The sequence below is a fragment of the Mustelus asterias genome, unplaced genomic scaffold, assembly GCF_964213995.1.
Source record: "Mustelus asterias unplaced genomic scaffold, sMusAst1.hap1.1 HAP1_SCAFFOLD_1682, whole genome shotgun sequence".
NCBI lineage: Eukaryota > Metazoa > Chordata > Chondrichthyes > Carcharhiniformes > Triakidae > Mustelus > Mustelus asterias.
In genome coordinates, this window is record NW_027591627.1 from 37,556 (window position 1) to 62,603 (window position 25,048).

Consider the following 25,048-nt stretch of genomic DNA (forward strand, 5'->3'; position numbering starts at 1 on the left):
ACCCCAGTGAGAGTCAGTGTGTGTGGAACCCGTACCCCAGTGAGAGTCAGTGTGTGTGGGACCCATACCCCAGTGAGAGTCAGTGTGTGTGGAACCCGTATCCCAGTGAGAGTCAGTGTGTGTGGAACCCGTACCCCAGTGAGAGTCAGTGTGTGTGGGACCCGTACCCCAGTGACAGTCAGTGTGTGTGGAACCCGTATCCCAGTGAGAGTCAGTGTGTGTGGAACCCGTACCCCAGTGAGAGTCAGTGTGTGTGGGACCCGTACCCCAGTGAGAGTCAGTGTGTGTGGAACCCGTACCCCAGTGAGAGTCAGTGTGTGTGGGACCCGTACCCCAGTGAGAGTCAGTGTGTGTGGAACCCATACCCCAGTGAGAGTCAGTGTGTGTGGAACCCGTACCCCAGTGAGAGTCAATGTGTGTGGAACCCGTACCCCAGTGAGAGTCAGTGTGTGTGGATCCCGTACCCCAGTGAGAGTCAGTGTGTGTGGAACCCGTACCCCAGTGAGAGTCAGTGTGTGTGGGACCCGTACCCCAGTTAGAGTCAGTGTGTGTGGGACCCGTACCCCAGTGAGAGTCAGTGTGTGTGGAACCCATACCCCAGTGAGAGTCAGTGTGTGCAGGACCCGTACCCCAGTGAGAGTCAGTGTGTGTGGAACCCGTACCCCAGTGAGAGTCAGTGTGTGTGGGACCCGCAACCCAGTGAGACTCAGTGTATGTGGAACCCGCACCCCAGTGAGAGTCAGTGTGTGTGGAACCCGTACCACAGTGAGAGTCAGTGTGTGTGAGACCCGTATCCCAGTGAGAGTCAGTGTGTGCAGGACCCGTACCCCAGTGAGAGTCAGTGTGTGTGGGACCCGTACCCCAGTGAGAGTCAGTGTGTGTGGAACCCGTACCCCAGTGAGAGTCAGTGTGTGTGGGACCCATACCCCAGTGAGAGTCAGTGTGTGTGGGACCCGTACCCCAGTGAGAGTCAGTGTGTGTGGAACCCGTACCCCAGTGAGAGTCAGTGTGTGTGGGACCTGTACCCCAGTGAGAGTCAGTGTGTGTGGGACCCATACCCCAGTGAGAGTCAGTGTGTATGGAATCCGTACCCCAGTGAGAGTCAGTGTGTGTGGAACCCGTACCCCAGTGAGAGTCAGTGTGTGTGGAACCCGTACCCCAGTGAGAGTCAGTGTGTGTGGGACCCGTACCCCAGTGAGAGTCAGTGTATGTGGGACCCGTACCCCAGTGAGAGTCAGTGTGTGTGGGACCCGTACGCCAGTGAGAGTCAGTGTGTGTGGAACCCGTACCCCAGTGAGAGTCAGTGTGTGTGGAACCCGTACCCCAGTGAGAGTCAGTGTGTGTGGGACCTGTACCCCAGTGAGAGTCAGTGTGTGTGGGACCCGTATCCCCAGTGAGAGTCAGTGTGTGTGGGACCCGTACCCCAGTGAGAGTCAGTGTGTGTGGAACCCGTACCCCAGTGAGAGTCAGTGTGTGTGGAACCCGTACCCCAGTGAGAGTCAGTGTGTGTGGGACCCGTATCCCCAGTGAGAGTCAGTGTGTGTGGGACCCGTACCCCAGTGAGAGTCAGTGTGTGTGGAACCCGTACCCCAGTGAGAGTCAGTGTGTGTGGAACCCGTACCCCAGTGAGAGTCAGTGTGTGTGGAACCTGTACCCCAGTGAGAGTCAGTGTGTGTGGAACCCGTACCCCAGTGAGAGTCAGTGTGTGTGGAACCCGTACCCCAGTGAGAGTCAGTGTGTGTGGAACCCGTCCCCCAGTGAGAGTCAGTGTGTGTGGAACCCGTACCCCAGTGGGAGTCAGTGTGTGTGGGACCCGTGCCCCAGTGAGAGTCAGTGTGTGTGGAACCCGTCCCCCAGTGAGAGTCAGTGTGTGTGGAACCCGTACCCCAGTGGGAGTCAGTGTGTGTGGGACCCGTGCCCCAGTGAGAGTCAGTGTGTGTGGAACCCGTACCCCAGTGAGAGTCAGTGTGTGTGGAACCCGTACCCCAGTGAGAGTCAGTGTGTGTGGAACCCGTACCCCAGTGAGAGTCAGTGTGTGTGGGATCCGTACCGCAGTGAGAGTCAGTGTGTGTGGGACCCGTACCCCAGTGAGAGTCAGTGTGTGTGGGACCCGTACCCCAGTGAGAGTCAGTGTGTGTGGAACCCGTACCCCAGTGAGAGTCAGTGTGTGTGGGACCCGTACCCCAGTGAGAGTCAGTGTGTGTGGGACCCGTACCCCAGTGAGAGTCAGTGTGTGTGGAACCCGTACCCCAGTGAGAGTCAGTGTGTGTGGAACCCGTACCCCAGTGAGAGTCAGTGTGTGTGGGACCCGTACCCCAGTGAGAGTCAGTGTGTGTGGGACCCGTACCCCAGTGAGAGTCAGTGTGTGTGGGACCCGTACCCCAGCGAGAGTCAGTGTGTGTGGAACCCGTACCCCAGTGAGAGTCAGTGTGTGTGGGACCCGTACCCCAGTGAGAGTCAGTGTGTGTGGGACCCGTACCCCAGTGAGAGTCAGTGTGTGTGGGACCCGTACCCCAGTGAGAGTCAGTGTGTGTGGAACCCGTACCCCAGTGAGAGTCAGTGTGTGTGGAACCCGTACCCCAGTGAGAGTCAGTGTGTGTGGGACCCGTACCCCAGTGAGAGTCAGTGTGTGTCGAACCCGTACCCCAGTGAGAGTCAATGTGTGTCGAACCCGTACCCCAGTGAGAGTCAGTGTGTGTGGGACCCGTACCCCAGTGAGAGTCAGTGTGTGTCGAACCCGTACCCCAGTGAGAGTCAGTGTGTGTGGGACCCGTACCCCAGTGAGAGTCAGTGTGTGTGGAACCCGTACCCCAGTGAGAGTCAGTGTGTGTGGGACCCGTACCCCAGTGGGAGTCAGTGTGTGTGGGACCCGTACCCCAGTGAGAGTCAGTGTGTGTGGGACCCGTACCCCAGTGAGAGTCAGTGTGTGTGGGACCCGTACCCCAGTGAGAGTCAGTGTGTGTCGAACCCGTACCCCAGTGAGAGTCAGTGTGTGTGGAACCCGTACCCCAGTGGGAGTCAGTGTGTGTGGGACCCGTACCCCAGTGAGAGTCAGTGTGTGTGGGACCCGTACCCCAGTGAGAGTCAGTGTGTGTGGGACCCGTACCGCAGTGAGAGTCAGTGTGTGTGGAACCCGTACCCCAGTGAGAGTCAGTGTGTGTGGAACCCGTACCCCAGTGAGAGTCAGTGTGTGTGGAACCCGTACCCCAGTGAGAGTCAGTGTGTGTGGGACCCGTACCCCAGTGAGGATCAGTGTGTGTGAGACCCGTACCCCAGTGAGAGTCAGTGTGTGTGGAACCCGTACCCCAGTGAGAGTCAGTGTGTGTGGGACCCGTACCCCAGTGAGAGTCAGTGTGTGTGGAACCTGTACCCCAGTGAGAGTCAGTGTGTGTGGAACCTGTACCCCAGTGAGAGTCAGTGTGTGTGGAACCCGCACCCCAGTGAGAGTCAGTGTGTGTGGGACCCGTACCCCAGTGAGAGTCAGTGTGTGTGGAACCTGTACCCCAGTGAGAGTCAGTGTGTGTGGAACCCGCACCCCAGTGAGAGTCAGTGTGTGTGGAACCCGTACCCCAGTGAGAGTCAGTGTGTGTGGAACCCGTACCCCAGTGAGAGTCAGTGTGTGTGGAACCCGTATCCCAGTGAGAGTCAGTGTGTGTGGAACCCGTACCCCAGTGAGAGTCAGTGTGTGTGGAACCCGTACCCCAGTGAGAGTCAGTGTGTGTGGAACCCGTACCCCAGTGAGAGTCTATGCGTTTCCTACCTAATGTGGAGTTTTGCATGTTTCACTTTGTTCGGGAAGCATGTGACTTGTTCCTTGCTGCTCTCAAACTTTCCGTTGAGTGTGGAACCTGGAAAAATTAAACAACTTGGTTTGTTCTCACTGGAACAACGGAGGTTGAGGGGAGACCGAATAGAAGTCTACAAGATTATGAGAGGCATGGACAGAGTGGATAGTCAGAAGCTTTTTCCCAGGGTGGAAGAGTCAATTACTCGGGGGCACAGGTTTAAGGTGCGAGGGGCAAGGTTTAAAGGGGATGTACGAGGCAGATTTTTTACACAGAGGGTGGTGGGTGCCTGGAACTCGCTGCCGGGGGAGGGAGTGGAAGCGGATACGATGGTGACTTTTAAGGGGCGTCTGGACAAATACATGAATAGGATGGGAATAGAGGGATATGGTCCCCGGAAGGGTCGGGGGTTTTAGTTCAGTCGGGCAGCAGGGTCGGTGCAGGGTTGGAGGGGCCTGTTCCTGTGCTGTAATTTTCTTTGTTCTTTGTTCCAAAAGAAACGATAGCATGGATAGAGGGTTGGTGAACTAACAGAAAGCAAAGAGTGGGGGGTAAATGGGTGTTTTTCTGGTTGGCGATCAGTGACTAGTGGTGTGCCTCAGGGATCAGTGTTGGGACCGCAATTGTTTACGATTTACACAGATGATTTGGAGTTGGGGACCAAGTGTAGTGTGTCAAAATTCACAGATGACACTAAGATGGGTGGCAGAGCAAAGTGTGCAGAGGACGCTGAAAGTCTGCAAAGGGATATAGATAGTCTGAGTGAGTGGGTGAGGGTCTGGCAGATGGAGAACAATGTTGGTAAATGTGAGGTCATCCATTTTGGTCGGAATAACAGCAAAATGGACTATTATTTAAATAGTAAAAAATTGCAGCATGCTGCTGTGCAGAGGGACCTGGGTGTCCTTGTGCAGGAATCTCAAGGAGTTGGTTTGCAGGTGCAGCAGGTAATTAAGAAGGCAAATGGAATTTTGTCCTTCATTGCTGGAGGGATGGAGTTTAAAAACAGCGAGGTTATGTTGCAGCTGTATAAGGTGCTGGTGAGGCCACACCTGGAGTACTGTGTACAGTTTTGGTCTCCTTACTTGAGAAAGGATATACTGGCACTGGAGGAGGTGCAGAGGAGGTTCACTGGGTTGATTCTGGAGTTGAGAGGGTTGGCTTATGAGGAGAGACTGAGTAGACTGGGACTATACTCATTGGGATTCAGAAGAATGAGGGGAGATCTTATAGAAACAGATAAGATTATGAGCAGAATAGATAAGATAGAAGCAGGAAGTTGTTTCCACTGGCGGGTGAAACGAGAACTAGGGGGCATGGCCTCAAAATAAGGGGGAGCAGATTTAGGACTGAGTTGAGGAGGAACTTCTTCACACAAAGGGTTATGAATCTGTGGAACTCCCTACCCAGTGAAGCAGTTGAGGCTACCTCATTGAATGTTTTTAAGGCAAGGATAGATAGATTTTTGAACAGTAAAGGAATTAAGGGTTATGGTGAGCGGGCGGGTAAGTGGAGCTGAGTCCACAAAAAGATCAGCCATGATCTTACTGAATGGCGGAGCAGGCTCGAGGGACCAGATGGCCCACTCCTGCTCCTGGTTCTTATGTTCTTTTTATAAAAGAACAAAGAGACAGAGGCTCAGCACTGACCCTCTGACAGTGCGGCACTCCCTCAGTACTGACCCTCTGACAGTGCGGCACTCCCTCAGTACTGACCCTCTGACAGTGCGGCACTCCCTCAGTACTGACCCTCTGACAGTGCGGCACTCCCTCAGTACTGACCCTCTGACATTGCGGCACTCCCTCAGTACTGACCCTCTGACAGTGCGGCACTCGCTCAGCACTGACCCTCTGACAGTGCAGCACTCCCTCAGCACTGACCCTCTGACAGTGCGGCACTCCCTCAGTACTGACCCTCTGACAGTGCGGCACTCCCTCAGTACTGACCCTCTGACAGTGCGGCACTCCCTCAGTACTGACCCTCTGACAGTGCGGCACTCCCTCAGTACTGACCCTCTGACAGTGCGGCACTCCCTCAGTACTGACCCTCTGACAGTGCAGCACTCCCTCAGCACTGACCCTCTGACAGTGCAGCACTCCCTCAGCACTGACCCTCTGACAGTGCGGCACTCCCTCAGCACTGACCCTCTGACAGTGCGCCACTCCCTCAGCACTGACCCTCTGACAGTGCGGCACTCCCTCAGCACTGATCCTCCGACAGTGCGGCACTCCCTCAGCACTGACCCTCTGACAGTGCGGCACTCCCTCAGCACTGACCCTCTGACAGTGCGGCACTCCCTCAGTACTGACCCCCTGACAGTGCGGCACTCCCTCAGCACTGACCCTGACAGTGCGGCACTCCCTCAGCACTGACCCTCTGACAGTGCGGCACTCCCTCAGTACTGACCCTCTGACAGTGCGGCACTCCCTCAGCACTGACCCTCTGACAGTGCAGCACTCCCTCAGCACTGACCCTCTGACAGTGCGGCACTCCCTCAGCACTGACCATCTGACAGTGCGGCACTCCCTCAGTACTGACCCTCTGACAGTGCGGCACTCCCTCAGTACTGACCCTCTGACAGTGCGGCACTCCCTCAGTACTGACCCTCTGACAGTGCGGCACTCCCTCAGTACTGACCCTCTGACAGTGCGGCACTCCCTCAGTACTGACCCTCTGACAGTGCGGCACTCCCTCAGCACTGACCCTCTGACAGTGCGGCACTCCCTCAGCACTGGCCCTCTGACAGTGCGGCACTCCCTCAGTACTGACCCTCTGACAGTGCGGCACTCCCTCAGCGCTGACCCTCTGACAGTGCGGCACCCCCTCAGTACTGACCCTCTGACAGTGCAGCACTCCCTCAGCACTGACCCTCTAACAGTGCGGCACGCCCTCAGTACTGACCCTCTGACAGTGCGGCACTCCCTCAGCACTGACCCTCTGACAGTGCGGCACTCCCTCAGCACTGACCCTCTGACAGTGCAGCACTCCATCAGTACTGACCCTCTGACAGTGCGGCACGCCCTCAGCACTGACCCTCTGACAGTGCGGCACTCCCTCAGCACTGACCCTCTGACAGTGCGGCACTCCCTCAGCACTGACCCTCTGACAGTGCGGCACTCCCTCAGCACTGACCCTCTGACAGTGCGGCACTCCCTCAGCACTGACCCTCTGACAGTGCGGCACTCCCTCAGCACTGACCATCTGACAGTGCGGCACTCCCTCAGCACTGACCCTCTGACAGTGTGGCACTCTGCTTGAGGGTCAGTCCTCAGGGACTGCTGCCAGGGGTGTAAGCAGTCGCCTTGGGGTGCTGCAGGGCCTCCTGGAGCCGTTGTCAGAACCCTCCCGCTCTGAGACTGCACAGAAGACTCTGAAGCCTTCCACAGGCCTCTCCCCGGAAAGGAGGCCTGCAGGGGATATAATCCCTCCCAGTTTGTGAATAGTTGGTCTGCTGGGTAGTCGGTGTCCGCCTCCTTACCTGGGAAGGCCCTGAAATGCTGGCCTTGGCTGTGAGGCTGGAGACAGGACAGGGCCCGTTGCCAAGGGGGACTGATTGTGAAGTCGGGGGATGGTCATTGAGTGATGGGGGGTTTGTGTGTTGCAGAAATCCCTACTCCTGATCGCTTCGAGTTAAAACACAGAGATAAAGTCAGAACTCGGTGTCATACCACAGTCTGAAACAGCTGCAGCAGTGAAAAGGAAGAGGAAGGGTGGCCAAGTTTGTCCACAGTCATTGGAGAATCCATAATGGGTTCCAAGGTTGGGACATGGCAGCCATTGTCAACACAGATATTTGGTTTCCACGACACAAAATGGCTGCCACCACAACTCCACGCCGTATATTTTCACTTCCACCCTCCATATCCCTCGGTTAGACCCACACTCGGAGCACTGTGCACAGTTCCAGTCTCCATATCCTCGGTGAGACCCACACTCGGAGCACTGTGCACAGTTCCGGTCTCCATATCCCTCGGTTAGACCCACACTCGGAGCACTGTGCACAGTTCCAGTCTCTGTATCCCTCAACAAGAACAGTCAGTGTGTGTGGAAACCATAACCCAGTGAGAGTCAGTGCGTGTGGGACCCGTACCCCAGTGAGAGTCAGTGTGTGTGGAACCCGTACCCCAGTGAGAGTCAGTGTGTGTGGAACCCGTACCCCAGTGAGAGTCAGTGTGTGTGGGACCCGTACCCCAGTGAGAGTCAGTGTGTGTGGAACCCGTACCCCAGTGAGAGTCAGTGTGTGTGGGACCCGTACCCCAGTGAGAGTCAGTGTGTGTGGGACCCGTACCCCAGTGAGAGTCAGTGTGTGTGGAACCCGTACCCCAGTGAGAGTCAGTGTGTGTGGAACCCGTACCCCAGTGAGAGTCAGTGTGTGTGGGACCCGTACCCCAGTGAGAGTCAGTGTGTGTGGAACCCGTACCCCAGTGAGAGTCAGTGTGTGTGGGAACCGTACCCCAGTGAGAGTCAGTGTGTGTTGAACCCGTACCCCAGTGAGAGTCAGTGTGTGTGGGACCCGTAACCCAGTGAGAGTCAGTGTGTGTGGAACCGTATCCCAGTGACAGTCAGTGTGTGTGGGACCCATACCCCAGTGAGAGTCAGTGTGTGTGGGACCCGTACCCCAGTGAGAGTCAGTGTGTGTGGGACCCGTACCCCAGTGAGAGTCAGTGTGTGTGGAACCCGTACCCCAGTGAGAGTCAGTGTGTGTGGTACCCGTACCCCAGTGAGAGTCAGTGTGTGTGGAACCCGTACCCCAGTGAGAGTCAGTGTGTGTGGGACCCGTACCCCAGTGAGAGTCAGTGTGTGTGGGACCCGTACCCCAGTGAGAGTCAGTGTGTGTGGAACCCGTACCCCAGTGAGAGTCAGTGTGTGTGGAACCCGTACCCCAGTGAGAGTCAGTGTGTGTGGGACCCGTAACCCAGTGAGAGTCAGTGTGTGTGGAACCCGTAACCCAGTGAGAGTCAGTGTGTGTGGGACCCATACCCCAGTGAGAGTCAGTGTGTGTGGAACCCGTACCCCAGTGAGAGTCAGTGTGTGTGGAACCCGTAACCCAGTGAGAGTCAGTGTGTGTGGCACCCGTATCCCAGTGAGAGTCAGTGTGTGTGGGACCCATACCCCAGTTAGAGTCAGTGGGTGTGGGACCCGTACCCCAGTGAGAGTCAGTGTGTGTGGAACCCCTATCCCAGTGAGAGTCAGTGTGTGTGGGACCCGTACCCCAGTGAGAGTCAGTGTGTGTGGGACCCGTACCCCAGTGAGAGTCAGTGTGTGTGGGACCCGTACCCCAGTGAGAGTCAGTGTGTGTGGAACCCATACCCCAGTTAGAGTCAGTGTGTGTGGGACCCGTACCCCAGTGAGTGTCAGTGTGTGTGGGACCCGTACCCCAGTGAGAGTCAGTGTGTGTGGAACCCGTACCCCAGTGAGAGCCAGTGTGTGTGGGACCCGTACCCCAGTGAGAGTCAGTGTGTGTGGAACCCGTACCCCAGTGAGAGTCAGTGTGTGTGGAACCCCTATCCCAGTGAGAGTCAGTGTGTGTGGGACCCGTACCCCAGTGAGAGTCAGTGTGTGTGGGACCCGTACCCCAGTGAGAGTCAGTGTGTGTGGGACCCGTACCCCAGTGAGAGTCAGTGTGTGTGGAACCCATACCCCAGTTAGAGTCAGTGTGTGTGGGACCCGTACCCCAGTGAGTGTCAGTGTGTGTGGGACCCGTACCCCAGTGAGAGTCAGTGTGTGTGGAACCCGTACCCCAGTGAGAGCCAGTGTGTGTGGGACCCGTACCCCAGTGAGAGTCAGTGTGTGTGGAACCCGTACCCCAGTGAGAGTCAGTGTGTGTGGGGACCCGTACCCCAGTGAGAGTTAGTGTGTGTGGGACCCGTACCCCAGTGAGAGTCAGTGTGTGTGGAACCGTTACCCCAGTGAGAGTCAGTGTGTGTGGAACCCGTAACCCAGTGAGAGTCAGTGTGTGTGGCACCCGTATCCCAGTGAGAGTCAGTGTGTGTGGGACCCATACCCCAGTTAGAGTCAGTGTGTGTGGGACCCGTACCCCAGTGAGAGTCAGTGTGAGTGGAACCCCTATCCCAGTGAGAGTCAGTGTGTGTGGGACCCGTACCCCAGTGAGAGTCAGTGTGTGTGGGACCCGTACCCCAGTGAGAGTCAGTGTGTGTGGGACCCGTACCCCAGTGAGAGTCAGTGTGTGTGGAACCCATACCCCAGTTAGAGTCAGTGTGTGTGGGACCCGTACCCCAGTGAGTGTCAGTGTGTGTGGGACCCGTACCCCAGTGAGAGTCAGTGTGTGTGGAACCCGTACCCCAGTGAGAGCCAGTGTGTGTGGGACCCGTACCCCAGTGAGAGTCAGTGTGTGTGGAACCCGTACCCCAGTGAGAGTCAGTGTGTGTGGGACCCGTACCCCAGTGAGAGTCAGTGTGTGTGGAACCCATACCCCAGTGAGAGTCAGTGTGTGTGGGACCCGTACCCCAGTGAGAGTCAGTGTGTGTGGGACCCGTACCCCAGTGAGAGTCAGTGTGTGTGGAACCCGTACCCCAGTGAGAGTCAGTGTGTGTGGGACCCGTACCCCAGTGAGAGTCAGTGTGTGTGGAACCCGCACCCCAGTGAGAGTCAGTGTGTGTGCAACCCGTACACCAGTGAGAGTCAGTGTGTGTGGAACACGTACCCCAGTGAGAATCAGTGTGTGTGGAACCCGTACCCCAGTGAGAGTCAGTGTGTGTGGAACCCATACCCCAGTGAGAGTCAGTGTGTGTGGGACCCGTACCCCAGTGAGAGTCAGTGTGTGTGGGACCCGTACCCCAGTGAGAGTCAGTGTGTGTGGAACCCGTACCCCAGTGAGAGTCAGTGTGTGTGGGACCCGTACCCCAGTGAGAGTCAGTGTGTGTGCAACCCGTACACCAGTGAGAGTCAGTGTGTGTGGAACACGTACCCCAGTGAGAATCAGTGTGTGTGGAACCCGTACCCCAGTGAGAGTCAGTGAGTGTGGAACCCGTACCCCAGTGAGAGTCAGTGTGTGTGGAACCCATTGCCCAGTGAGAGTCCGTGTGTGTGGAACCGTATCCCAGTGACAGTCAGTGTGTGTGGGACCCATACCCCAGTTAGAGTCAGTGGGTGTGGGACCCGTACCCCAGTGAGAGTCAGTGTTAATGGAACCCCTATCCCAGTGAGAGTCAGTGTGTGTGGGACCCGTACCCCAGTGAGAGTCAGTGTGTGTGGGACCCGTACCCCAGTGAGAGTCAGTGTGTGTGGGACCCGTACCCCAGTGAGAGTCAGTGTGTGTGGAACCCATACCCCAGTTAGAGTCAGTGTGTGTGGGACCCGTACCCCAGTGAGTGTCAGTGTGTGTGGGACCCGTACCCCAGTGAGAGTCAGTGTGTGTGGAACCCGTACCCCAGTGAGAGCCAGTGTGTGTGGGACCCGTACCCCAGTGAGAGTCAGTGTGTGTGGAACCCGTACCCCAGTGAGAGTCAGTGTGTGTGGGGACCCGTACCCCAGTGAGAGTCAGTGTGTGTGGGACCCGTACCCCAGTGAGAGTCAGTGTGTGTGGAACCGTTACCCCAGTGAGAGTCAGTGTGTGTGGAACCCGTAACCCAGTGAGAGTCAGTGTGTGTGGCACCCGTATCCCAGTGAGAGTCAGTGTGTGTGGGACCCATACCCCAGTTAGAGTCAGTGTGTGTGGGACCCGTACCCCAGTGAGAGTCAGTGTGAGTGGAACCCCTATCCCAGTGAGAGTCAGTGTGTGTGGGACCCGTACCCCAGTGAGAGTCAGTGTGTGTGGGACCCGTACCCCAGTGAGAGTCAGTGTGTGTGGGACCCGTACCCCAGTGAGAGTCAGTGTGTGTGGAACCCATACCCCAGTTAGAGTCAGTGTGTGTGGGACCCGTACCCCAGTGAGTGTCAGTGTGTGTGGGACCCGTACCCCAGTGAGAGTCAGTGTGTGTGGAACCCGTACCCCAGTGAGAGCCAGTGTGTGTGGGACCCGTACCCCAGTGAGAGTCAGTGTGTGTGGAACCCGTACCCCAGTGAGAGTCAGTGTGTGTGGGACCCGTACCCCAGTGAGAGTCAGTGTGTGTGGAACCCATACCCCAGTGAGAGTCAGTGTGTGTGGGACCCGTACCCCAGTGAGAGTCAGTGTGTGTGGGACCCGTACCCCAGTGAGAGTCAGTGTGTGTGGAACCCGTACCCCAGTGAGAGTCAGTGTGTGTGGGACCCGTACCCCAGTGAGAGTCAGTGTGTGTGGAACCCGCACCCCAGTGAGAGTCAGTGTGTGTGCAACCCGTACACCAGTGAGAGTCAGTGTGTGTGGAACACGTACCCCAGTGAGAGTCAGTGTGTGTGGAACCCATACCCCAGTGAGAGTCAGTGTGTGTGGGACCCGTACCCCAGTGAGAGTCAGTGTGTGTGGGACCCGTACCCCAGTGAGAGTCAGTGTGTGTGGAACCCGTACCCCAGTGAGAGTCAGTGTGTGTGGGACCCGTACCCCAGTGAGAGTCAGTGTGTGTGCAACCCGTACACCAGTGAGAGTCAGTGTGTGTGGAACACGTACCCCAGTGAGAATCAGTGTGTGTGGAACCCGTACCCCAGTGAGAGTCAGTGAGTGTGGAACCCGTACCCCAGTGAGAGTCAGTGTGTGTGGAACCCATTGCCCAGTGAGAGTCCGTGTGTGTGGAACCGTATCCCAGTGACAGTCAGTGTGTGTGGGGAACCATTACCCCAGTGAGAGTCAGTGTGTGTGGAACCCGTACCCCAGTGAGAGTCAGTGAGTGTGGGACCCGTACCCCAGTGAGAGTCAGTGTGTGTGGGACCCGTACCCCAGTGAGAGTCAGTGTGTGTGGGACCCGTACCCCAGTGAGAGTCAGTGTGTGTGGAACCCGTACCCCAGTGAGAGTCAGTGTGTGTGGGACCCCTATCCCGGTGAGAGTTACAGTGGGTCAGATCGGGAGGAGGATTCTGCAGCGTATTTTTGTCACGATACTGGCGAGTATTGCTGGGATGTTGTTTCTGCAGTTTATGAATCTTTGATGAGGTTGCAGCCTGGTTTTAAGCCGTCTGGGAGAGCTCCATCTCTGACACAGGTTTCTGAGTGAACTGGTGACCCATTGCGTTGTGTCGGAGATTCTCCATCTCCCCGCCCCCTTTACCCCCCTCTCCGCTCCTTACTCACCTCCTCCCCACCCCCCCCCAGTATCGCCCCCCACTTCATCCAGAGCTGACACACTCCCCTGACCCCCATACTAACATCCAACTCGGGACTTTCCAAACCCGCGTTGTCCACGATGGGGCATTCCGTGGATGGTTTTCCAGCTTGCAATTTTCATTTCCTGCTTGTTGGGTCCGGGGCACTCGCTGCCTCATCCCAGCACTTACCCCCCTACCCCCACCATCCCTAAACTGCCCCTTGGGAAGGGGGTGGGTAGCCGCCATCTTGAACCCGCTGCAGTCCCCGTGTGGTGTAGGTACACCCACAGCGCTGTTAGGGAGGTGGTTCCAGGATTTTGACCCCAGCGACAGTGAAGGAACGGCCGATATATTTCCAAGTCGGGATGGTGAGTGACTCGGAGGGGAGCCTCCAGGTGGGGGTGTTCCCAGGTATCTGCTGCCCTTGTCCTTCTGGTTGCAATGCAGGAAACTCAGCTGCCTATCTACGCACAGCAAGATCCCACACACAGTAATGTGAAAATGACCAAGTTCATCTGGTTTTTTTTAGTGATGTTGTGTTAGGGATAAATATTGATCCCAGGGCACCCAGCACTGACCCTCTGACAGTGTGGCACTCCCTCAGTACTGACCCTCTGACAGTGCGGCACTCCCTCAGCACTGACCCTCTGACAGTGCGGCACTCACTCAGCACTGACCCTCTGACAGTGCTGCACTCCCTCAGTACTGACCCTCTGACAGTGCGGCACTCCCTCAGTACTGACCCTCTGACAGTGCGGCACTCCCTCAGTACTGACCCTCTGACAGTGCGCCACTCCCTCAGTACTGACCCTCTGACAGTGCGGCACTCCCTCAGTACTGACCCTCTAACAGTGCGGCACTCCCTCAGTACTGACCCTCTGACAGTGCGCCACTCCCTCAGTACTGACCCTCTGACAGTGCGGCACTCCCTCAGCACTGACCCTCTGACAGTGCGCCACTCCCTCAGTACTGACCCTCTGACAGTGCGGCACTCCCTCAGTACTGACCCTCTGACAGTGCGGCACTCCCTCAGTACTGACCCTCTGACAGTGCGGCACTCCCTCAGTACTGACCCTCTGACAGTGCGGCACTCCCTCAGCACTGACCCTCTGACAGTGCGGCACTCCCTCAGTACTGACCCTCTGACAGTGCGGCACTCCCTCAGTACTGACCCTCTGACAGTGCGGCACTCCCTCAGTACTGACCCTCTGACAGTGCGCCACTCCCTCAGCACTGACCCTCTGACAGTGCGGCACTCCCTCAGTACTGACCCTCTGACAGTGCGGCACTCACTCAGCACTGACCCTCTGACAGTGCTGCACTCCCTCAGTACTGACCCTCTGACAGTGCGGCACTCCCTCAGCACTGACCCTCTGACAGTGCGGCACTCCCTCAGTACTGACCCTCTGACAGTGCGCCACTCGTTCAGCACTGACCACAGAGATATCCCTTGCCCTAATACTCGAATCCCAGATATTGACGCTCCGTGATCCGAACATTATTACTCCATCCCTAAATACTAACACTCTCACCTTTAATCCCTGCGTCAACTCTGACAAATCGATCAGCACATTCTAACCCTTGCTTCTCCACTCTGAACTCTGCCCCATGGACCCTCACCTAACTGGACCTGATCTCCCGGCAGCGATTGGAGGTGAGTTGTTGACGTTTTCTGGGAAGATATTTCGGAGAATAAAACCAAACCCCCCTCAAGATTTCAACGTATTTTATTGGAGTTTCCCGTACAAACTGCCCCCTGTACAATATTGCTTTGCCCCTGGCCCTCCCCCCGCCCCCCGGGGAGTACAGAGAGTGCTGGAGGGCGTCACAGTGGCACTGGGGGGGGTGGGCGGGGGGTGTGGGGGAGGGGTGGGGGGGAGTGTGTTCTGGGTCGTCGTGGGAATGTGATGGTTGGAGGCAATATTGGAAGGAGGCTCGTGGGTAAAATAAAACATTGGCCAGACCCAGGGAAGAGTCAGAGAATCCACGGAGGGGAATCATCAATTGGGATTGGGATCGGGATTGGGATCGGGATTTGGGATCTGGATTGGGATCGGGATTGGGAATGGGATTGGAATCTGGATTGGGGTTAGGATTTGTATTGGGATCGGGATTTTTATTGGGATTGGGTTTGGGATTGGGATTGGGTTTGGGATTGGGCTTGGGCTTTGTATTGGGGTTTGTATTGGGATCGGGTTTGGGATTGGGATTTGTATTGGGATAGGGATCAGGATCGGGTTCGGGTTTGGGATTGGGATCGGGATCGGGATCGGGCTTGGGTTCGGGATTGGGATCGGGATCGGGTTTGGGATTGGGATTGGAATTTGTATTGGGATTGGGATCGGGTTTGGGATTGGGATTGGAATTTGTATTGGGATTGGGATCGGGATCGGGTTCGGGATCGGGATCGGGATCGGGATCGGGATTGGGTTCGGGTTCGGGATCGGGTTTGGGATTGGGATTTATATTGGGATTTGTATTGGGATTGGGATCGGGATTGGAACCTGGGTTGGGATTGGGATCGGGATTGGGATTGAGATTGGGATCGGGATCAGGATCGGGTTCGGGTTCGGGATTAGGATCAGGATTGGGATTTGTATTGGGATTGGGATCAGGATTGGAATCTGGGTTGGGATTGGGCTCGGGATTGAGATTGGGATCGGGATTGGGATTGGGATCGGGATTGGGATTGGGCTCGGGATTGAGATTGGGATCGGGATTGGGACACTCCCCATCCCCTCCTTCCCCCCACCTCTCCCATGGCCCCAAAGACATTATCAGCGCAGCTACCCGGCCACTGGGGAGGGTGGAGAGTCGGGGTAGGGACGGGTGCGTTGGGAGGGGTGTGGGTGGGTGGGGTGTGGGGGTGTGGGGGGGTGTGGGGGTGGGGTTGGGTGGGGTGGGGAGGTGTGGGGGGCTACAGGTGGGGTGGGTGTGAGCTTTGGGGGGTGTGGGGGTGGGGTTGGGTGGGGATGGGTGGGGATTGGGGAGGTGTGGGGGTGGAGATCGGTGGGGTGGGAGGGTGTGGGGGGGTGTGGGTGGGATGAGGTGGGTGTGGGGTTTGGTGGGGGGTGGGGGGGTTGGGGTAGGTGTGGGGGTGGTGTTGGGTGGGGTCGGGTGGGGTTCGGGGGTGTCGGGGTGGGGTTGGGTGGGTGTGGGTGGGGTGTGGTGGCTGTGGGGGTTTGGGGGATGTGGGGGTGGGGTTGGGTGGGGGTTGGGGGGGTGTGGGGGTGGGGTGGGGGGTGTGGGGGTGGGGTTGGGTGGGGGTTGGGGGGGTGTGGGTTGTGGGGGTGGGGTGTGTTGGGGTGTGGGTTGGGGGGGTCGGAAGGGGGTTCGGGGGGTGTGGGGTGGGGAGTGTGGGGTGGGAGTGTGTGGGGGTGTGGGTTGGGGGGGTGTGGGGGTGTGTGGGGGTGTGGGTTGGGTGGCGGTTGGGGGGGTGTGGGGGTGGGTGTGGGGGTGGGGTGTGTGGGGGTGTGCGTGGGGTGTGTGGGGGTGTGGGTTGGGGGGGTTGGGGGTGGGGTGTGGGGGTGGGGTAGGGGGGTGTGGGTTGTGGGGGTGGGAATGTGGATACTTCCCTTTCGCATGCATTCAAATATCACCATTCACGGGGAGAGTTGCAGTTCGTCCCGGGGCGGGGGGGGGGATCCGGCGTTGAGGCCGGGCTGGCATTGGGGGTCCCGGGCAGGACTCTCGGAGGTGGCCTCGGCCACACTGAGGGGGAAGATCCCCCCCGCGGGGAGGGAGAGAGGGGGGGACTCGGAGGGAGGGAAGCGGGGAACCGGCAGGGCTGGGGGTGGGGGTTTCATTCAGGGCAACATGCAGCTTTTACCCACCACCCCCCCGTCCCCAATCCCTCGCCCCGCCCGCCCCGCCCCGCCCGCCCCGCCGACCCTGTGTCATGCTGCCGTCTTCAATCCGGGCCTCAGGCGTAGATGTTTTCAGCGGGAGCTGTGGGAGGAAGCGAGAACTTGTGTTAGTGTAACAGGAACATCGTCAGAGATTTAAAGATCAGAGATCGGGTCGGGGTTAGGAGTGGAATCATAGAATCCTACAGTGCAGAAGGAGGCCATTCAGCCCATCGAGTCTGCACCGACCCTCCCACCCAGGCCCTATCCCCATAACCCCATGCATTGACCCTTGCTAATCCCCCTGACACTAAGGGGCAATTTAGCATGGCCAATCCCCCTAACCCGCACATCTTTGGACTGTGGGAGGAAACCGGAGCGCCCGGAGGGAACCCACGCAGACACGGGGAGAATGTGCAGACTCCACACAGACAGTGACCCGAGCAGGGAATCGAACCCGGGTCCGTGGCGCTGTGAGGCAGCAGCGCTAACCACTGTGCCACCGTGCCCCCGGGAATCGAACCCGGGTCTCTGGCGCTGTGAGGCAGCAGCACTAACCACTGTGTCACCGTGCCCCCGGGAATCGAACCCGGGTCCCTGGCGCTGTGAGGCAGCAGTGCTAACCACTGTGTCACCGTGCCCCCGGGAATCGAACCCGGGTCCCTGGCGCTGTGAGGTAGCAGCGCTAACCACTGTGTCACCGTGCCCCCGGGAATCGAACCCGGGTCCCTGGCGCTGTGAGGCAGCAGTGCTAACCACTGTGTCACCGTGCCCCCGGGAATCGAACCCGGGTCCCTGGCGCTGTGAGGCAGCAGCGCTAACCCACTGTGTCACCGTGCCCCCGGGAATCGAACCCGGGTCCCTGGCGCTGTGAGGCAGCAGCGCTAACCACCGTGCCATCCAGGACGAGTTGGGTCAGGGCGACGGTTACATTTTGGACTTGTTTTACGGATTGTTTTTTGTATTCATTCCCGGGCTGCCTCTCTGGTCGGACCCCAATATTGACCCCCCCAACCCGAACTGTCCCTTGAGAAGAGCCGCCATCTTGAACCCGTTGCAGTCCCTGTGTGGTGTAGGTACACCCACAGCGCTGTTAGGGAGGGAGTTCCAGGATTTTGACCCCAGCGACAGTGAAGGAACAGCCGATATATTTCCAAGTCGGGATGGTGAGTGACTCAGAGGGGAACCTCCAGGTGGGGGTGTTCCCAGGTATCTGCTGCCCTTGTCCTTCTAGATGGTAGAGGTGGTGGGTTTGGAAGGTGCTGCCTAAGGAACCTTGGTGAGTCGCTGCGGGGCATCTTGTAGATGGTACACACGGCTGTCACTGTGCGTCGGGGGTGGAGGGAGTGAATGTTTGTGGTTAGCGTGTCGATCGAGCGGGGCTGCTTTGTCCTGGATGGTGTTGAGCTTCTCGAGTGTTGTTGGAGCCGCACCCATCCAGGCGAGTGGGGAGTATTCCATCACACTCCTGACTTGTGCCTTGTAGATGGTGGACAGGCTTTGGGGAGTCAGGAGGTGAGTTACTCTCCGCAGGATTCCCAGCCTCTGACCTGCTCTGGGAGCCACAGTATTTATACGGCTGGGTCCAGCTCAGTTTCTGGTAAATGGTGTTTTCGTTTCAATGTTCAGTGAGTGTGTTTGGGGTTTCAGAGTTTGTGAGTTACAGGTTCTTTTTGTAAAGCAAATACTCGCAACACGAGACGCAGCCAAGACATTAGCCTCCAGTCTCCCACACTCCGCACATACCCCCTGGTCCCTGGTCCAATGCAGAGTGTGGGCAGCACTGACAAAGCCGGAGATGAGGGGAGACAGTGGGATCCAGATCCCAGGAAAACTGGAAGCATCTGCAATCCGAGGAAGTCCAGATTGGGATTAGGAATATAATTACCTGGAACTGACGTTGCTGGTGTCTCCGTTGCCATACTCCCACTGAAACAGAAATTAGTAACACATTAGAGAGTGTTATATCTAACCCCGTGCTGTACCTGTCCTGGGAGTGTTTGATGGGGGACAGTGTAGAGGGAGCTTTACTCTGTATCTAACCCCGTGCTGTACCTGTCCTGGGAGTGTTTGATGGGGACAGTGTAGAGGGAGCTTTACTCTGTATCTAACCCCGTGCTGTACCTGTCCTGGGAGTGTTTGATGGGGGACAGTGTAGAGGGAGCTTTACTCTGTATCTAACCCCGTACTGTACCTGTCCTGGGAGTGTTTGATGGGGGACAGTGTAGAGGGAGCTTTACTCTGTATCTAACCCCGCGCTGTACCAGTCCTGGGAGTGTTTGATGGGGGACAGTGTAGAGGGAGCTTTACTCTGTATCTAACCCCGTGCTGTACCTGCCCTGGGAGTGTTTGATGGGGACAGTGTAGAGGGAGCTTTACACTGTATCTAACCCCGTGCTGTACCTGCCCTGGGAGTGTTTGATGGGGACAGTGTAGAGGGAGCTTCACTCTGTGTCTAACCCCGTGCTGTACCTGTCCTGGGAGTGTTTGATGGGGGACAGTGTAGAGGGAGCTTTACTCTGTATCTAACCCTGTGCTGTACCTCTCCTGGGAGTGTTTGATGGGGACAGTGTGGAGGGAGCTTTACTCTGTATCTAACCCCGTGCTGTACCTGTCCCGGGAATGTTTGATGCGGACAGTGTAGAGGGAGCTTTACTCTGTATCTAACCCCGTGCTGTACCTGTCCTGGGAGTGTTTGATGCGGACAGTGTAGAGGGAGCTTTACTCTGTATCTAACCCCGTGCTGTACCTATCCTGGGAGTGTTTGATGGGGGACAGTGTAGAGGGAGCATTACTCTGTATCTAACCCCGTGCTTTACCTGTCCTGGGAGTGTTTGATGAGGACAGGTTAGAGGGAGCTTTACTCTGTGTCTAACCCCGTGCTGTACCTGTCCCGGGAGTGTTTGATGGGGACAGTGTAGAGGGAGCTTTACTCTGTATCTAACCCCGTGCTGTACCTGTCCTGTGTTTGATGGGGACAGTGTAGAGGGAGCTTTACTCTGTATCTAACCCCGAGCTGTACCTGTCCTGGGAGTGTTTGATGGGGACAGTGTGGAGGGAGCTTTACTCTGTATCTAACCCCGTGCTGTACCTGTCCTGGGAGTGTTTGATGGGGGACAGTGTAGAGGGAGCTTTACTCTGTATCTAACCCCGTGCTGTACCTCTCCTGGGAGTGTTTGATGGGGACAGTGTGGAGGGAGCTTTACTCTGTATCTAACCCCGTGCTGTACCTGTCCCGGGAGTGTTTGATGCGGACAGTGTAGAGGGAGCTTTACTCTGTATCTAACCCCGTGCTGTACCTGTCCTGGGAGTGTTTGATGCGGACAGTGTAGAGGGAGCTTTACTCTGTATCTAACCCCGTGCTGTACCTATCCTGGGAGTGTTTGATGGGGACAGTGTAGAGGGAGCATTACTCTGTATCTAACCCCGTGCTTTACCTGTCCTGGGAGTGTTGTATGAGGACAGGTTAGAGGGAGCTTTACTCTGTGTCTAACCCCGTGCTGTACCTGTCCCGGGAGTGTTTGATGGGGACAATGTAGAGGGAGCTTTACTCTGTATCTAACCCCGTGCTGTACCTGTCCTGTGTTTGATGGGGACAGTGTAGAGGGAGCTTTACTCTGTATCTAACCCTGTGCTGTACCTGTCCTGGGAGTGTTTGATGGGGACAGTGTAGAGGGAGCTTTACTCTGTATCTAACCCCGTGCTGTACCTGTCCTGGGAGTATTTGATGGGGGACAGTGTAGAGGGAGCTTTACTCTGTATCTAACCCCGTGCTGTACCTGTCCTGGGAGTGTTTGATGGGGACAGTGTAGAGGGAACTTTACTCTGTATCTAACCCCGTGCTGTACCTATCCTGGGAGTGTTTGATGGGGACAGTGTAGAGGGAGCATTACTCTGTATCTAACCCCGTGCTTTACCTGTCCTGGGAGTGTTTGATGAGGACAGGTTAGAGGGAGCTTTACTCTGTGTCTAACCCCGTGCTGTACCTGTCCCGGGAGTGTTTGATGGGGACAATGTAGAGGGAGCTTTACTCTGTATCTAACCCCGTGCTGTACCTGTCCTGTGTTTGATGGGGACAGTGTAGAGGGAGCTTTACTCTGTATCTAACCCTGTGCTGTACCTGTCCTGGGAGTGTTTGATGGGGACAGTGTAGAGGGAGCTTTACTCTGTATCTAACCCCGTGCTGTACCTGTCCTGGGAGTATTTGATGGGGGACAGTGTAGAGGGAGCTTTACTCTGTATCTAACCCCGTGCTGTACCTGTCCTGGGAGTGTTTGATGGGGACAGTGTAGAGGGAACTTTACTCTGTATCTAACCCCGTGCTGTACCTGTCCTGGGAGTGTTTGATGGGGGACAGTGTAGAGGGAGCTTTACTCTGTATCTAACCCCGTGCTGTACCTGTCCTGGGAGTGTTTGATGGGGGACAGTGTAGAGGGAGCTTTACTCTGTATCTAACCCCGTGCTGTACCTGTCCTGGGAGTGTTTGATGGGGACAGTGTAGAGGGAGCTTTACTCTGTATCTAACCCCGTGCTGTACCTGTCCTGGGAGTGTTTGATGGGGGACAGTGTAGAGGGAGCTTTACTCTGTATCTAACCCCGTGCTGTCCCTGTCCCAGGAGTATTTGATGGGGACAGTGTAGAGGGAGCTTTACTCTGTATCTAACCCCGTGCTGTACCTGTCCTGGGAGTGTTTGATGGGGGACAGTGTAGTTAGAGCTTTACTCTGTATCTAACCCCGTGCTGTACCTGTCCTGGGAGTGTTTGATGGGGGACAGTGTAGAGGGATATTTTCTGTGTATATCTGAGTTGTTACCAGTAAATTAAATGTAAATTAATTCTTACTTTGATCTCTTTCCACATTTGAATTTCTTGCCTGTGATGATAAAGAATGCGGGTTAAGTACATGTGAAAGTGTTATCCTCGGACAGTTCGATCAAATCTTCTTAACTAGATGATTACCGGGTGGAATTATTGCCAGATTATTAATCCAGAAACTCAGCTAATGTTCTGTGGACCCGGGTTCGAATCCCGCCATGGATTCGAATTCAATAAAAAATATCTGGAATTAAGAATCTACTGATGACCATGAAACCATTGTCGATTGTCGGAAAAACCCATCTGGTTCCCTTTAGGGAAGGAAATCTGCCGTCCTTACCCGGTCTGGCCTACATGTGACTCCAGAGCCACAGCAATGTGGTTGATTCTCAACTGCCCTCCAAGGGCAACTAGGGATGGGCAATAAATGCTGGGCCAGCCAGCGACGCCCGTGTCCCAGGAATGAATGAAAGAAAGTAACTATCTGTTCGACGTTCATTCAGGATGAATTAATCTCCCTCTTTTGTGTTAATAAAGAAATCCTTCACTGAGAGAAGCAATTCGCAATCTGTCAGAACATTGTATGAAATGTACAGGCAGCAAGGAACACATCAGATGCTCAAGGAGTATAAAAAGTGCAAGAAGCTACTTAAGAGGGAAATCAGGAGGGCTAAGAGAAGACATGAGGTTGCTTTGGCAGACAGAGTGAAGGAAAATCCAAAGAGCTTCTATAGGTATGTTAGGAGCAAAAGGATATTGAGGGATAAAATTGGTCCTCTTGAAGACCAGAGTGGTAGACTGTGTATGGAACCAAAAGAGATGGGGGAGATACTAAATGGTTTTTTTGCATCCGTATTTACTGAGGAAACGGGCATGGAGTATACGGAAATAGGGCAAACTGGTAGGGAGGCCATGGAACCGTTACAGATTAAAGGGGAGGAGGTGCTCGCTGTCTTGAGGCAAATCAGAGTGGATAAATCCCCAGGACCGGACAGGGTATTCCCACGGACCTTGAGAGAAGCTAGTGTTGAACTTGCAGGGGCCCTGGCAGACCTATTTAAAATGTCAGTATTCACGGGGGAGGTGCCGGATGATTGGAGGGTGGCTCATGTTGTTCCGTTGTTTAAAAAAGGTTCCAAAAGAATTCCGGGAAATTATCGGCCAGTAAGTTTGACGTCGGTGGTGGGCAAGTTATTGGAAGGTGTGATAAGGGATAGGATCTACAAATATTTGGATAGACAGGGACTTATTAGGGAGAGTCAACATGGCTTTGTGCGTGGTAGGTCATGTTTGACCAATCTATTAGAGTTTTTCGAGGAGGTTACCAGGAAAGTGGATGAAGGGAAGGCGGTGGATGTTGTCTACCTGGATTTCAGCAAGGCCTTTGACAAGGTCCCTCATAGGAGGTTAGTTAGGAAGGTTCAGTCGCTAGGTATACATAGGGAGGTAGTAAATTGGATAAGACACTGGCTCAATGGAAGAAGCCAGAGAGTGGTTGTGGAGGATTGCTTCTCTGAGTGGAGGCCTGTGACTAGTGGTGTGCCGCAGGGATCGGTGTTGGGTCCATTGTTGTTTGTCATCTATATCAATGATCTGGATGATAATGTGGTAAATTGGATCAGCAAGTTTGCTGATGATACAAAGATTGGAGGTGTAGTGGACAGTGAGGAAGGTTTTCAAAGCTTGCAGAGGGATTTGGACCAACTAGAAAAATGGGCTGAAAAATGGCAAATGGAATTTAACGCAGACAAGTGTGAGATATTGCACTTTGGAAGGACAAACCAAAGAAGAACGTACAGGGTAAATGGTAGGACTCTGAAGAGTGCAGTTGAACAGAGGGATCTGGGAATACAGGTACAGAATTCCCTAAAAGTGACGTCACAGGTGGATAGGGTCGTAAAGAGTGCCTTTGGTACATTGGCCTTTATAAATCGGAGTATCGAGTATAAAAGTTGGAGTGTTATGGTAAGGTTATATAAGGCATATTGGTGAGGCCGAATTTGGAGTATTGTGTACAGTTTTGGTCACCTAGTTACAGGAAGGATGTAAATAAGGTTGAAAGAGTGCAGAGAAGGTTCACAAGGATGTTGCCGGGACTTGAGAAGCTGAGTTACAGAGAGAGATTGAATAGGTTGGGACTTTATTCCCTGGAGCGTAGAAGATTGAGGGGAGATTTGATAGAGGTGTATAAGATTTTGATGGGTATAGATAGAGTGAATGCAAGCAGGCTTTTTCCGCTGAGGCTAGGGGGGAAAAAAACCAGAGGGCATGGGTTAAGGGTGAAAGGAAAAAAAGTTTAAAGGGAATATTAGGGGGGGCTTCTTCACGCAGAGAGTGGTGGGAGTGTGGAATGAGCTGCCGGATAAAGTGGTAAATGCGGGGTCACTTTTAACATTTAAGAAAAACTTGGACGGGTTCATGGTTGAGAGGGGTGTGGAGGGATATGGTCCAAGTGCAGGTCAGTGGGACTAGGCATAAAATGGTTCGGCACAGACAAGAAGGGCCAAAAGGCCTGTTTCTGAGCTGTAATCTTCTATGGTTCTATGGTTTCTATGGTAACAATAAGAAGGTGGCCTCCAGGTTAGACATTAACCTGAATCAGGACAATGTCATTGGATTCTGACTCTCCCACAGAATGTCCAATTTACTCTATCAACATTCCCTCAGTAACCTTTGAACCAAGGCAGAGGTTCAAAGGTCAGTTCTAAAGCTTTCAGCTCCTCAGATACTGAAGCAGTCCATGTTCAAACGCAGCAAGATCTGGACAATATCCAGGCTCGGGCTGACAAGTGGCAAATAACATTCACGCCTCACACATGCCAGGCAATGACCATCACCAATAAGAGACACTCTAACCACCGCGCCTTGACATTCAGTGGTGTTACCATCACTGAATCCCCCACTATCAACATCCTGGGGGTTCCCATCACTGAATCCCCCCACTATCAACATCCTGGGGGTTCCCATCACTGAATCCCCCCACTATCAACATCCTGGGGGTTACCATCACTGAAACCCCCACTATCAACATCCTGGGGGTTACCATCACTGAAACCCCCACTATCAACATCCTGGGGGTCACCATCACTGAATCCCCCACTATCAACATCCTGGGTGTTACCGTCACTGAATCCCCCACTATCAACATCCTGGGGGTTCCCATCACTGAATCCCCCACTATCAACATCCTGGGGGTTCCCATCACTGAATCCCCCACTATCAACATCCTGGGGGTCACCATCACTGAATCCCCCACTATCAACATCCTGGGGGTTCCCATCACTGAATCCCCCACTATCAACATCCTGGGGGTTACCATCACTGAATCCCCCTCTATCAACATCCTGGGGGTTCCCATCACTGAATCCCCCACTATCAACATCCTGGGGGTTCCCATCACTGAATCCCCCGCTATCAACATCCTGG

The 25,048-nt window shown here is 55.3% G+C and overlaps 1 pseudogene; it reads right to left on the reverse strand.

Moving 5' to 3' along the window:
* Positions 1-15,078: 15,078 nt before the first annotated feature.
* On the reverse strand, positions 15,079-15,723 carry LOC144488587 (uncharacterized; annotated as a pseudogene).
* Positions 15,724-25,048: the final 9,325 nt, after the last annotated feature.